Raw genomic sequence first — 16656 nt, 5'->3', positions numbered from 1 at the left:
AATCTCTTTTCTAACAAAGGCGGTCTGTTGGTCCCACTGGACCAACAAGACTCACCGCATCCCACAGGTGGCACCTCAATTTATGAAGTATTCATATTAATATTAAGTATTAAGTAATAGTGTTTTTATGACGCTCGTTTTATAGATCGAGTTAAAACCACCCTACCCCTCCACCACTCACTATGCCGCTGAACCTGACAAAGGAGCTGCTGATCAAGTTTTACACACCAACCATCGAGTCTGTCCTCTGCATGTCTGTCACGGTCTGGTCTACATCAGCCCCAAACTACTGGCTACTGATGTCAAAAGCCATTTCGACCTACTTTCAAATTTGGTGCCATTGTAGTAGTTCTCTTCCAATGACATGCATGCCCTACTCCTTGTACTACTGCTAACATGTTTTCTTAAGAGGTGCCAGTAGATACAGTGGCTTAAGAAACTATTCAGACACCTTTACTTTTCGCACATTTTATTGTGTTGTAGATTTAATTTTGAATGGATAAAATTGCCATTTTGCCCAAAAACTGAAATCTCTCATTTACAAATGTATTCAGACCCTTAATTCAGTACTTTGCAGAAGCCCCTTTGGCAGCAATTACAGCTTTTTATTCTTCGCCAGACATAGTGTATGAAGTTCTGCCCATAGGATTCAATTTTTGTCTCATCAGAGAAGAGAATATTTTTCCTCATGCACTCAGAGTCCTTTAAATGCCATTTGGCAAACTCTAAGCAGGCTGTCATATGCCTTTTACTCAAAGTGATCTAGCTGCACTACCATAAAGGCCAGATTGATGGAGGGCTGTCAGCCTTCCAGCAGGTTTTGTGACCGTTGGGTTCTTGGTCACCTCCCTGATCGAGTTCCTTCTTTCCCGGTTACTCAGTTTGGCCAAATGGCCAACTAAAGGAAGAGTCCTGGTGTTTCCAAATTTCTTCTATTTCACAGTTACAGAGGCCACTCAACAAGTGATTTTATACACTTGCTCTGATCTTTGCCTTGCCACAGTTTTATCGCAGAGTTCTACAGAGGGGTCCTTGGACTTCATGACTTAGTTTTTGTCCCTACATGCAGTGTGAATTGTGGGACCTTATATAAACAGATGTGTTCCTTTCTAAAGTATGTCCAATCAATTCAGTTTTACCACATGTGGACTCCAGTCAATTTCTGGACACATTTCAAGGACAATTAAAGCAAAGAGGAGCAACTGACCATAATCTAGAGTGCCACTGCAAAGGGTCTGAATGCTTTTTGTAAATAAGAGATTCCAATCTTTGATTTTTAATACATTTGAAAAAATGTTTTCACTTTGTCATTATGGGTTAGTGAGTGTAAACTGATAGGCAAAAATGGCAATTTTATCCATTTAGAGTTAAATCTACTACACAATAAAGTGTAAAAAAAAGTGAAGGGGTTTGAATACTCTCTGAAGCCACTGTATTTGAATATAGTGGTATCAACATTTTTATGTTTCACCAAGTATCACTTCAGAATGGTCATCTGCACTGACGGCTTAATATTGCAAAAACTAATGATCTCATTATTGGGGTAAATCCTGACCTTTTGAACAACAAATACTAACTGGCTTTAAACAGATGGCAGAAAGGCCACAGATGTAACTTCAATCTCCATTCTCATTCTATTTTGAAACGGTAGTGTCTGTATTTCTGTCACAGCAATACATGCCGGGGCTAAAACAAAGAGAATATTTTGGCATAATAGCTGAAATTTACCAAATTGTTAAAGAGTTTAAAACCTCCTGTCTCTCAGTACTTTCTGTCTTCCCTGCCTTGTCTGCGGCAATCAGCCACAAGCCCCTTCCCCCTTCCCCTACTGAAGTGATTCACAAAAATACATAGATTCATTCTTCCACGCTACCGACGTGACTCTGGGGATGCCAGTGTTGGTGAGTGGATCTACTACTTTGGTCCATAATGAAATATCACAACAATGGGTAGCCTTAAAAATGTGTACAGTCATTCATGGTTGGTGGGCCTGCTGACTTTAATGATCGCCTCACTCTCGTTTGACATTTTTGTTTTTGGTGAAATGCCTAAACAACTATTGGATTACCGTTAAATTTATAGTGATTCGTTAACTTTTCATCCAGTGCCACTGGATGGAAGTGGAAATTTTGCCTCTGTAAGGTCAAAATTTTGTTCGTCCAATAGTTTGGTGCAAGACCAAATACCTGCGCAACAAATGACATTCTCATACGCCTCATCTGTGCTTTCTGTTCAGTGCTAGTTAGACGTATTGACTACACACATAATATTTATCAGTAGGGTCAATTTATTGTTGTTTTCGGTCATTTGATGGGATTTGTTGACAATAAGAAAAATGCATCAGACCAGGGGAAGCCACGTTTCAACAGATGCATCACGATGTTATCGTGATTCATCTGTTAGTTCAATGCGACTCCCAGAAAAAGAAAGACAAACATCTGAGGAGCAGGAACGTAATATAGTAATAAATTATGCTGCAGACTAAGTCTGAAGCTGGGCTCTGTTAAACAATAGTTATGTCCATACTGGACAACAAACTGACCAAGGATTAATTCCTGCTCCAGTATAGTTTTTTAAATGTGCTGGTAAATTAATTTTTTACATCTTATTCCTCTATTGTCTTATTTCAGCCAATGATTTATGAATCACAAATAATTTGCCAAATAAGTTGATGTTGCAGGGGAGCAAACTACCTAAGCACTGCTTTTTCTACTTAGTGGTACAGTGTGACCCCGTTCGTTGTGGATGTTGCCCTCTCAGTGTCAGCCTGACTTGTGCTTGGAGGAGCCAAGCATCCTTTTGGAGGAGATTGTTAATTGAGGGGAAACATGGATGAAGGAGGATTACTTGTTCCCTGCTTGCTACTAAAAAAGTCATTCAAATAAAAACATCACTGAGCTCACATAATTACCTTTTCAGTATTCAGTCATATCTCATGCAATGATACTTAATTGAGGGAGAGATTTTTCTTTAAGTAGATGAGTTTGGTGGGTAAGGTATGTGTGAAAGTTATAAATAAGACAGAGGGGTTTCTATGGTAAGAACTGTTACACAAATGCTAGAATATTGGCAATCCTTAGATTTTGGACTACACTTGCTGGATTTTTCCCACAACTCCTCCTCCTTATGCAGAACGCAATGCATCCTGCACTGAATATTTGTTACATGGTCCATTTGTATTGGGGTTGTCACATGATAAACAAACAAAACAAATGTGATTTTATTTCTATTTTTGATGGTGTGTTGCAGCGGTAACAAGAAAAATATAAAGTTAAAGGAGAAGCTGACTAATATTAATGATGATTAATGTTGCTTTCTCAAGATAATTGACTACGAAGGAGGAGGAAACACATGGTATTATTTTCTAAAGCAACAACTTGCGGACCACACGCAGCTAAGCAAGTAAAGTAGTGTGTTCAGGCAAATACTGAGATCACAGTAAAACCAAAATGCTTCATCAACAAGGAATGAATTAAAATTGATTAGTTCAGATGCCTTTTCAATTTTTTTTCTGAGTATTATTTATGGTCATGAGACAATCTGAGCAAAGTTTGTCAAGGGGGTGACAATGTTTATATGGCTGTCAGATGGAGACAACTTGGAATGAAGTTGCCTGCTAGAAAGATTTTTTGATTTTGGCTTCTACTGTCAAAACAAACCTTTTAGGCTTGATCATAGTTTTCAAGTCTTGTTTTGTAACATACTGTGCATTCACTGCAGCAAAATGAGAACTCTTTTACTTTAAATGCTCAAATAGTGAACAGTAAAGCATATTTGTCCATTACAGCGGGTGAATGAAATCCACAGGCATTTGCCATCATTCTTCTCGTAGAGATGTAATAACGTTTTATTGTGAAATGACCATACGTACATGTTTAGCTCATTTACTACTGTACAAATCACCTGACCTGACAGCTAACCATTTTGCAAACTATGTAGTCATGGAAGCAATATGGCTAGCACAATCTTGCAACGTGCTTAAGTTTTGCAATCTGTTGTCAACAGGGCATTAACAAGGGGTAATGCCAATTAATTTCCACACCTTATGGAAATGATACCTTGTGACAGATGAAATGTTGTTTTTAAGCAAATTTAACTAATGTCCCTTCCCCTTTCCTTTCTAAGCTGACCAGCTAACACATTGCACCTCTGCAGCTTTTTATAACTAAGGAATGCTCTGTGTTTTTCCTACTCCAGCCAAAGAAAAGGTGATACAGTTATGCTTAAAGCTATTACAACTAAAGATTAACAACAACAACAACAAAGATTTTCCAACCAATAAAACAATCAGAGCCGGATTTGAAAGCACAAAACACAGCTTAAGCCACGATCTTGTGTTTTAAATGACTCTTGTAAGATGAAATAGAATTTGAATACTTCACATTACTGAAGCTGAGGCCCTCAGTTAGTGTTGAGCTGTGTGTGAGGATTAACCACCCAACACAGGACTTGATTAAACAAGACTTTCTGAAATAATTCTAAACCCACACTATTCATTTTAAGGCAGTCAACTTTTCTGAAATTCACTGACCAGCAAAACCTCAGATCATTTTTAAGTTGCTTGGAAAGATGTGCAAAATGTGAAAGCAAGAGGATGGAATTTATCAAGAAACCAAGAGTGTGATTTCATCATATTGATAAAAGTGACCTGTAGACCTGCTCAAAGTGACTGACCTTAAGTTCAAGTTGATGCATTGAAGTATAAATATGAAACTGCATTTTAGAGTACAAAATAGACCTGCTCCTGCTCAATTTCCAGTTAAAATTAATGTCTTATATAACTTTGGTACAACTTAGCCCTTTTTTAATATGTCTAGGTGTTAAGACTTCATTTGCTCATATCCCTTTCAACATTTCTTGCACCAAGTCTGAAAAAAAAAAAAAAAAAAATCAAATAGGCAAAATTACTTACTAAAAGTAATAAATCAAGCAAGAAATCCCAAACAAAAAAAAAATCTAAGTTTGCTTTAGTCAGAATATATTAGATGTATGCTTTTCAAATTTGGTGGCAGGGTGGTGCACTGGTTAGCACTGTTGCCTCACAGCAACAAGGTTCTTGGTTTGAGCCCCAGTTCACCTGGGGTCTTTCTGTGTGGTAACTGATGAGTCGTATATCCAATGGATGGATGAATGGATTTTCAAAATGACTAGGGTTAGGCTTATAAAACTTCTCATATTGGAATATAGGTTGTAAGAACCATTTAACTGCAAGGCTTTTATACCATCAAAATAGTTTGAAAGGTACTGTTTATACAAACGCCCTGACTCAGGGTTTATAAATTAAATTCAGAGGTTGTGCTTGCATACTAGAGTTCTTACTGACTGAAGCAGATGTGAACTAATTGAAGGTCCAAATCAGCTTTGCTACAGCAGCCACAATAACCATCTCAGCACCTCAGCCCTGTCGTCTGATCGGACAAAGTACACACCTCTGTATTTTGGGAAACGGGAAATTAAAAGAACTGTTCCTCTTCCAGGATTATCTGGACGGACTGCAAGGTAAACAACGCAACACAAGTAAAAAGGATATATTTATTGTTGCCATAGATTATAATGCAGGGACTTGGAAAAACAATAATGCAGAGACATTTGAAGTGGGATTAAATCTTAAATGATTACAGTTCAAGTGGTAAAAACAAAGACTAATCCTGCAGGAATTGCCTGTCTTGTAAACCCGCTTTCACACGGCAGGAAACTTTGGGCAGATGGCCCGGTGACAGAAGAGACAAATAGCAGGACATCTCGGGCAGACAGCCCAGGGGCTGGAGAGCTGGAGAGGTGAGGACCTTGGGCGGGTGGCCTGGAGGCCAGACAGAAAGGGGGAGTTGCTCTGGAGCATAGCCCGGAGGTAGAAAAGAGACAAAACCTCCCCAGTAGACGTCAGCAAAGGCAGGAACAAAGGCAGGTCCCCTCTGGAGGGAGATTAGGAGGCCGCTGGCAAAGGTGGGTCCCCTCTTGAGGAAGAGCAGAGTACTGGGGTCAAGAGTAGTCAACAGGTGAGGCTGAGAACCAGACACAATGGAGGCTGGAAACTGGAGCGTTGGGCATGCAGCCTGATAATCTGGCGGGGCGCCCTCAAGTGGGTATACAGCCTCATGAGCAGGCAGTGTGTCAGGAACAGGCGGGTCTTCAGCAGAGACAGCGTTGGGAGCAGGCTAGTTGGCAGTGGCTGATATTCCAGCCTCAGGACTAGGCTTTTTGCCGGCTGCTGAGACAAGCCCCTGATTCAGGAACAGATAACATGTCAACTGGGACCCCGGACTCAAGAACAGACGAGGTGTGGGCTGGGAACCCTGCGTCAGGAACAGACTCAGGAACACTATTGACTGCAGGAGAAGCAGACTGGGAAGCAGATCTCTGGGAGGCATTTGGCATGGCTGGGCTGTGCAGGTGGTAAAGCTGTTAGGCTTGCAAGACACAGGACATGGAACAGAGCTGAAGATGAACTTCCACAGGTAGAAGGCCTCCGTTTAGGCAAATTCAGGGTCCCACTTCCAAATGGTGGCCAGTGACTCCAGAAGGTTTGGCTCTTCATTAAGAGAAGTGTCATTAGGCACTTTTAAGTTTTCCCAGGTAAATGGCAGGCCAAGACGGAGCTTGTCTGCTGGGTCAATGTTAGGCCAGATCGTCATGGCTGGTGGTAGGCGCACAGGCAGGCTGGTGCAATGAAATAACTTTTAAGGAGTAAGTGATGAGGACCAGGCTTACAGACAGGCAGGCAGGTGCAGACAACAGGTAACTACATAAAGGTAGCAGGAAACCACACACACAAACTTTGGCAAACATCTCACAACTGAGTGGGGAAAATGGGCTGGTATAAATACCGGGGAGCAGATGAGGGAAATGAGGAACAGATGTGTAGGTAGGCGAGGACGTTGCAGTGATTAGAAATGGTGAACAGGTGAGCAGGTGGATCTCAAAACAGGTAGAGTCCTGGGACATCTGGTGGGCAAGTGGAGTATGAAAGGAGGCCAGTAAACAGGGCTGTTACAGAAATCATGACATCTATTCAACTAAGGGTACACGGTCCTTCCCAGTACAGATTTAACATTATTAAAATATTTTACATTATTTGTAATATAATTTGTGCCTGTAACAGAACTGTTAGGTAAACTTGAAGCCTATCAAAATTCAAAACACATATTGTATATATTGTTTATATAAACATAGAGAATTGTAACTGAATTAGTATAATTTTGATTGTAGACAGGCAGTTTGAATTGTCTACTGTGAAGGATTTTTTTGGTGAAGAGCATCTGGATTTAGGAAAACACATTTCAAGAAACATGGAAAACTGAAGTGGTGACAATGCAAATATGGATATAATAATATTTAGAAAATGGCAGACAGGAATGAAAATAAAGACACTTTAAAATTTTTATTTACTGTGTTTTGACTGCAGCACAGGTGCTGCCATTTTGGACCTAAGAACATGAAGTACAATCAGTGACACAGTTCACAGTTTACTCTTGTAATGTAATATAAACTTCACTGCTAATATACTTCAGTACTATAGTATAAAAATGCTTTAAACTAACAATTCTAGCAAAGGATGAAATTTGTTGCATGTCATAACAGAACAGAACTTTATAGCAATACTACTCACCTATGAACCATATTTCTGTTGTTTATTACAAGTACATTCCATGCAATGTCAGACTGACCAGATTAGGGTTTCCACTTTAAACCAGTTTGTTTCTTCCAACAACTTCGAAAGTTTATTTCAAAGTTTTCAGTTTTTAGCCTCTAAAAAGATTCATTTATTCAATAGGACCTCCATTAGCTTCATCAAAAAAAAGGCTACTTTTCCTGGTGTTCAATCCCAAACCACATTTAACAACATAAAATCCCATTCCAACACACCATAACAACAACTCACAACTTACTTACAGGTATGTAATGAAAAACTACTAAGTACCTTGTATGTCACTAAAAGACATCTATAATGAAACCCAACTTAGCCATATTAGATCAATTCAACATTTAAATTAGATTGACATAATAACTGAGCAGATATTACAACTTAGCTTTACAGTGATCTAAAATTATACAATGAAGATAGAAGTTGAGCAAGGAGGTGCTGTTTATGGAGAAATTTAAATTGATCTTTCCTTGTTCCCTGAGTTATATGCACAGGCAAAGAATTACATAACCATGACTCTATACAATACAGTATTTTCAATGCACTTGTTTGCAGTTTTGGCGATATAAATTTACCTCCACTAGCTTGCCTATTATGACAAAGTATATCTGAAATAAAAGTAAGTTGTTTTTATAAGATTTCCAGCACCTTAGGAACAGAAAAAATTCGACTCACTTAGCAGTGAGACTTCCAATCGGTGTCACTCTGAGCCAACATAAACTTTTTCTTCATGTTACTAACATGCCTCTTGTCGCCCTATATTTAGCTTGAAGTGCCTCCCTAACATTGAAACACCCGTCCCCATCTTATTCACAATCATTTCAATTTACTTTGACTGTGATAATTTACGATTGCTCAATTGGCACATCCTTCACATGCAACTTATGTTTACGCTCGGCCTTTAGTTCTTATTATTTCTCTGTTCAATTCACTCCCTTGTTCCTCAGTACTGGATTGGGATTTTGCCACATATCTTTCTGAATGATCAGAGTACATACAATGTTTTGCCTCATCTAGGATTAATGGTAAATCACTAGTAAAAAAAATAGCAAAAGCACTTGTAATAATAATGGTCCTAGACAGGTTCCTTGAGGCATCCCACAGCTAGTAGAGTTTACATTTGAAAATGGCCCATCCAAAAGTACAGTCTTTTCCCAATAGGTCAAATAACTGTTATGCCAGAGGGAAAAAAAACTGTGATCAATTAAAAAAACAAACACAAAACAAATAAAAAGCAGCACAAGAGTGATAAGATGACCTCTAACATATTTTTCTCATCGTCTCTCTAAACCAATTATCAGTCATCTGATTTCCAGTTAATGATAATTACAGAAGGTCAGAATAAACAGTATAACTTACAGTTGCATTCAGTTGCAAATTTTTTTTGTGTTCATCTTTTCAGGGCAAACATATTGTAAGACAATGATGCATTACAAGCCTGATGTTGTCATCTTAAAGAAAATCACATACAGTACATTACTTACTGCTAAAACAGCATAATTATTTAATATAGCAAGGAAAACCATCTGGGAAATTATGACAGCATTTGCTTAAAATGGAAACTGTCTGAAGCTACCAGGAATACTGTGGCATGAAACAACAAACTACACCCTCAGAAGGTAATTGAACAAAGTAAACTGTCATCTGAACGCTGCCATTCTACTTAAATCATTTGGAAATTATTCCTGACCTCCTGTAAAGATCATAAAAAACTTTGATGTAGACAATTGCATTAACAACCTTGTTAGCAAAATTGGAAATTATACCATTGTGAGTTTGAATACAGCCTTACTTCTTATTAAGTCATTCCCTTTCTTTGTCCACCCTCTTGAAGGACTGAGTTTAAGTAAGAACAAGCGCTATGAAGGCCATGAATGACTGCCAGACAAAAATGTCCCCGATAAGAATGCTGACTGCAACATTTAACACCTGCATTATGCCCCTTTTTTTTTTTGCCTTATCGTAGCCTTGCTTAAGCATGTTTAAATGGTCTATGAAACACACAATTCAACTAACATGATTTTATGAGAGAGAAATTTTATATTCTATGCTCAATGAAATTGACTACTCCTACTGTTAACAGTTTATATGTTTTTAATGGAACATGCAAGGTAAAATGAGAGTATTTCAGTGCAGTAACATTAAAATCTTCCAACATTGAACCTTGCGGGCTCCACATTGAGAAAAGCAACAAGCAAATTATACTTTCCCTGCATTAATATTTGGCAGGATTTCACACTAACATCTTACTGTCAATACAAATTTTTCTGATTCAAGTTAGTAGTATATGAAGCCTAATATTACCCTCAGCCTCAAGCTGAAAGAGCCTGGAGATAAAGGCGGGAATGTGTGGGAGAGCAGAGAAGAGGCAAAATGCCAAGGCTCAGACGTAGACCTTCTTCTCCTGAAGACTGGGAAATCTGTGAAAGTGAAAATTCAAGGTTACAAACGAACAGCTTGAGGCTTCTCACTTTGGACTCAAAGCCCTCCCTGGGGAGACATTAGCAGAGTGTTTAAGAGGTGATAATTTAAGTTAATAATTCACATACACATATCATTTTTCTGCCTTTGCTCATAAAATAGTAGTAAACACAAACATTTTAATCCTGATTTCCTTTATAGCTAAACAGTTCAATTGTTGGCACTTTTTGTGTAAGGAAATATCTAAAATGATACTGCAGCTATTGTGCATAATGTTTTATTTTTTTGGAAGAATACAATAGCATTTTTGGACATATTTTTAGAAACAGCATCTAAGATTCAGGCCTCTGGGTGGGCACTAGGAGATGCATTGTCAACTTCTGTGGTGACAACGGACTGGAAGATATCATAGCCCTGGAAAGTTTGACAGTATTCTCCCTTTTAGTTTTGTACTGTTAGCCATTTAAGATGTGTGTCTTTATAAATTTTCATATTTGGGAGAACCAATTGTGCTGTTAAGTTTGTATTTCACTCAGAAAGTCAGAGCTTGCAGGTTGGCTAACTAGTTTCCATTCAGAAAGTACTAGTACAAACCAGACAGCAACGGGTAGCCATGCAACCTCAGCACTGGAGTCCAGATGGAGTCAAGGAGTAATGCAGTCAATTCACATTTGGGTCTAAGCAAAAAGCAAAGCCTCACATCATCATATCCAAGCTGGTTAACTGCCTCTGTGTCTGTTGTAACTGTTGTGATATTAATAACTAGTTTTAGTGCCTACCTACACAGATATTGGACAGTTAAATTACAGTACCAATGACTGTCTGAACCAAAAATTACTACTGCTAATCACTAATTCAGTTTGATTTTAATGCAAGTGGCATATGACAATAATGTGCAGCTTAGAGATGTGCACAATTGTCTTATGTGGGCAATTTTTTTTTTTTTTATAGAATCACCCCTTTTAACTACCATCTAAAGGACCATAGTTCTTCTTCAGTCCTTTTGACAGGCTTCTGTGGGAGACCCAACAGTTCATCTCGCAGGGTGCACTGCAGAGATGGTTGTCCCAGACAACATCAAGGTAAATGTGGATCAAAAGGAGGGATCCTTGGCCTACATGGAATCCTTGGTAACAAGCCAAGGCTTAGTCATATGAGTGGGGGTGTTTGATGATGTACAACCCAATCACTTAGTGGTCCCAGGTTACTTTACTGATAATGACATCTGGAAAACAAACTTTCTATTCAGTAATTCTTCATATTATAAATCAAACCTCACATAAATCATGACCTCCAAACAAAAAAATGTATGTTTTCATGTTGCCTGTTTTTCATTTACTATGAATGAAAAGGTACACAGTTCAAAGTCAGTATACTTAAAGACAAACTTTTTGGCTTTGCTGGAGACAGACAGCAACAGAAAACATAAGAATTCTTTTTACTATTTAAATGGACTGCAAGGAAATACCAGAAAAATAACCCAGGACTTTTGAAGTTTAGATTCAACAGCTGAAAATGCTCTGGCTATATCATTAGGGTGCTAATCTATCCAGACTTCCAGATTTATCGGACAAGGGTGAAACTGTGTCTAGCAAGACTGTGAAGCTCATGTTGTGGTGATGGCTGGAGGACTTGGGAGATGCCTGTACAGAAGTGCCACATTTCACCATATCATCCTGGCTGACACTGAACGATGTGCAATATTGACAGCATTTGATAAAGAGTGACCTGAAGTTTTAAGAACCTGTGATTGACCCTCTTGCATAAACATGATCATATTTGTACTGCATGAACAGCACTATAAGGTGTACAACTTTCTTTGTTTTTCTTTTATTTCATTTCAGTTTATTCTAAATTCCGTTTCATTGTTTGACTATAAAATTGAGCTAAATGACCTTTATAAATAAACTAGAGTTTATTTGTTAGAGTTCGCTTGTTAGTAAATGTCAGTCATGCATCCTCAAGAACAGGCTCAAATAAGTGCCCAAAGGAATCATCCTTTTTGGCCTCTGCATGTCAGACCCACTGAAGGTACAGTGCTTGAGGTATTTTTGCCCACTTACAACAAAAAAGGCCAAAGTTCAATAGTTTACCCCTGACAAGATGGCAATTCAAATTAGCAACACACCTTAATCTACAGTTCCCAATGTGATTTGAACAGCAATCTCACGCCTGACCAACAATGTAAAAACAGTTTGACAAGAAAATTCCAAGTAAACAAATAATCACATTCTCTACATTTTGTAAGAAGCTATTCCATGGCAAGACGTACTTTTGCTTTTACCCCACTCAAGTGGGTCATAACATCACATGGAGTCTCGTTATTGCAGCCATATGAAGGGTTCCACCAGCGATCAGATTGATTTTAAGGGATAGCTGCAGTACAAATTGCTGGCGTATTCAACAGCACCCGCACTGAGGCCCTGCTCATGTAGAAACAGCTCAACAAGAAGGGCCAGTGTGTCAAAATGACAGAAGGCTGCCTCCCAAACCGAGTCATCTTTCCCCAGCTGGCAGTGGGTAACATGGTCAGATAAGGGAGATTAGAAGAAAAAAAAAAAACCTCTGTGAAGGCCACCCTTTAAGAAAAGTTAAGATTGGTACACAACTAGACAACCTTATGAGAAAAACAACCCTCAGATCCACTATCAGGAGCAGTGTCAAACCAAATTCACAGCACCAAGGACACAGCTTAATCAACGAATAACCCCGGTTTCCAAACATGTCACCACTGTAACATTTTCATATGTTAATTAACATAATAAACCATGACAGTGTCTTTAGTCTGGCCCAATGATAATGCACTCCAAGTCACAGATGAGTTATTTTATGATATACAGTAGAAAACATGGAGTCTCGGTGCCCACCAAAAGTATTATTTGTCTATGAAAATTCTAAAACTGTTGATTTTCAAAAAGTGTATGATGCGACATTGATTCACTTTTTTTGGTAAGACTAAACTGGATTAAACCACTTGAACTGTTGCGGGTCCAAATTAAAAGCAACATAAAAACTTTGGTATGAGAAAGCCCTGCTGCCTCTGCACAGCCCAGATGGCTTCACATTAAAATGCAGACCGTGTACTTTCATTTACAAAGGCCGCACTAAGAATTGAGATCCTGTGGACTGTGATAGCTGGGGCCTAAGGGGCACCGTTTAAGAACAGGTTGCAGCATTAAAAGCAAGATAGGCGACTGTGTCTAAGTCTGGATCACAGATGTGCCACAGTCAGGTCGAATCTCCATCTGACCAGCATCATGACACAGTATCTTGAGAACTATAAATACAATATAAACATTGTTTTATACATACAATATACGTACATTACATTGCACATGAACATAATCCGCAGGATATACTGTTTAATGCACAGTAGTGATAGCCTTACAGATATAAATTAAAACTTATTAGGTACTTGAAATACAGAACATTCCATGTAAGGTGTCTTAATTATATATACATTTTATGCTCATGGCATGCATTGAAAGCAGTGGAAGCATAGAGGCAGTGCTGTAGTGTAAATACATACATATTGTATAGCTCTTTACATAAAGGCCTGGGTCCATTTTCGCCTTTACTGGCAGATCAATGAGGGGGCTCATGTGAGGATTAGTTCAGCTTTTGTGTGGGCATTCACTATGTAACATTTTCCATCAACATCAGCATCAACAGCCCAAGCAGCAGTCACTTTATGCTGCGAGCATAATATATACCAGGTATAATTTGTATGGACTAAACACCAGCGTGAAAATCTTTTCACATTAACACACAATTTGGCCAAATACTGTATATAAAATGGTTACATGTCCATCTTGCCAAATCAGTACGCTTATTTATTGAGCTAAATACCAAAATGACTACCAGTTGAAATCATCAGGGTTATTTTATTAGACGTTAGAGCTCTCCCTCCAGACCTGAGTACAATACATTACATTATAAACAGTCTTTACACATTAAAAAAAACATTTATTAACATACTTTCTCCACAACGAAAATATGTAAGAGTCGCATATGCGCATAATTTCCAGGAGATCCAGCTGAATGTACAGGAGGAACTGTCTAGTAGAGAAAGATGCTTAAAACATATTAGGTGATTGATATTCTCTCTCTGGAAGGCATTTCCATTATTTTGTCCTTCAGCAGTTGGCTTCATCTTTGATTATTTGATGAACCTATTTAGGGTTGGTGGAGCAGTGATGGACTGATAAAATCTTAAAGTTTTCAAAAAATCTTCCTGTTGGTGCTGAAAAAATATGAGAAGCTTTGAGACATTTGAATACATTAATAATGCTTAAACAAAACCTTTTGAAGCTTTTTGGACTTGTTTTTTTTGTTGTTGTTGCTAAAAAAAAAGTTTCAAGCTTCAGGGAACTGAAAACAGAAAGCAAAGTGATATCTAGTTTGCAGGAATTATAGCATCTGTTTATAGTCAAGATTAAGGCCAAAGCAGTGGCCAAACACTTCAATGATTTCATAGATTGAATCCTGTGTGCACAGTAAGGCTATAAGGTGGTTACCTGTTGTTCATGATGATGACTAATAAATGTTATCCAAATATATGCATCAATTACTTTCTCCATGTGGCATACAATTTTAGGTGTTTTGTCCACTGCATGAGATTTAAGAAACATGCAAAACAGTAAAAAGAGTTATGATAATAATTCTTTTTTAAGTGTGTATATAGAAACAATATCTACTGCACTGCGCTGGGTTTCAAATTGTCCGCTGGCTAACAATTTTGCTAACTTTGGAATTGATCCTCTCAGAGCATCAGTTACATTTGAAGCTTCGGACAGGTGTTGTGATTGTCATAAACAAACAAATATTTGACACAAGTTATCAAGCAAAACAAGCGTCGGTGCCTTGTGTTTAGAGTACCATAAAGCAGCCAACATGTCTGTGTGGTTCTGGCCTGACTGTTGGTGGTTTCATCGTTGCTGTGGATTGACATATATGGCTACTGCATCTTTCAGTCAGTTCTGTAAGCGACTGCATTTTTGCTGTTGGTGGGAAACCTGACAACCAACACATCCCTGGCTGTGATATTTCAGAGACAATAGTGCTAGATACTGTATGATCCTTGTCTTGTTTTGAGGTACAATCCCTGTAGGACTTCTAACACTAGATGCTTGTGCATTGTGCATTAAATTCTGTAGTTGGTGAGTTGATCTACACGTCTAATCAGTTAATTCACTTTTTTTATATGCACTCACTGAAAATTATTTTAAATTCTAGTCAAGATGATTAAAAAAATTATGTATAAGACTAGAATATTTTTATTGATTTTAAGAAAAAATTGACAACTCTTGACACAGAGTTAAATTACATCATTAAAAATTCTTAATCTGCATATACTCCTTCTGCCTCATTGAAAACATTGCAATCTATGAATGTGCAAATATAGTTATACTAGAAACAAACTGTCTCTTCTTTTCTCTTTTAAGCTGCACATTTAACGATGACTGGTTTCCAAACTAGTTCTGATGTCACAAAATCATGATGTAATGCATATTTAAAGGTGAGCATAGAGAAACTTCACCCCTTCAGGCGATGAATATAAAAACATCTTTTTAGTGTCAAACTATGCACATAGATCATTCTGCACCGTGAAGCTCAAATATCCAAATGAAGTAACAATGTAACACATTTTCGAGTGGAGGGGAAAATCGGGGTTTAAGGGGTTAACAAATAAGCCTCTGATTTCACACTTTATAGCAAATTAAAACTGATACTGATTCTTAACTAGAGTTTCTGATGGCAACTGCAACATTTTTACTTTTCTTGACTTCTAATGGATGTGTCAAAGCTGGTGGTAGGACGGCAGGCAGGCAGGCAGGTGTAGTTTATTTGATGGTGTTGACCTGGCAGGCAGGCAGGCAGGCAGGCAGGCAGGCAGGCAGGCAGGCAGGCAGGCAGGCAGGCAGGCAGAGCAGCACAAATGGAGACACACACAGCAAACAACCTGATAACTGAGTGGGGAAAAGGGCTGGTATAAATGCCGGGGAGCGGATGAGGGAAATGAGGAACAGGTGTGGAGGTAGGCGAGGAAGATGCAGTGTTTGGAAATTGAAAACAGGTGAGCAAGTGGATCTGGAAACAGGTAAAGAGTCCTGGGACATCGATGGGTGGGTGGAGTATCACAGGCAGACAATAAACAGGGCTGAGACAGAAATCATGAAAGGATGGCTCTGTCAAACATTTCTGGATGTCACTTTGAAAATACGTTGCAAATCACTAAATGAACCTGCATGTCTGTTTGAAATTTAACGTCATTGTCTAATAAATCCCACTACATAGCCTCACAAAAAGTCATATGGGCCTCTTGGACCAGTACTGTGGTACTCTAGGTTAAAATGACAAACACTTGCAAAATAACGTGCTATTAAGAGCTCCATCTCTAGTTAATCTGTAAAAGGATTTACAGCTGTGGAGATAAAACAGCCTTAATGATAATTAAATTGGCAGTCTATACTCTAGGAAAGGAGTGTGTGTCTGTGGTTCTGGTGACAGGGCTGTATGGAGATATTAACAGCTTTATTAAGTGTCTGAATGGCCTGTAAACGGACTATACTCCAAATACTATGAAATTTAAT

This window comes from Xiphias gladius, chromosome 17 (genome assembly GCF_016859285.1).
Source record: "Xiphias gladius isolate SHS-SW01 ecotype Sanya breed wild chromosome 17, ASM1685928v1, whole genome shotgun sequence".
NCBI classification, from domain to species: domain Eukaryota; kingdom Metazoa; phylum Chordata; class Actinopteri; order Istiophoriformes; family Xiphiidae; genus Xiphias; species Xiphias gladius.
The sequence above is the reverse complement of the archived record's forward strand: the minus strand, read 5'-3'. Positions refer to the sequence as shown.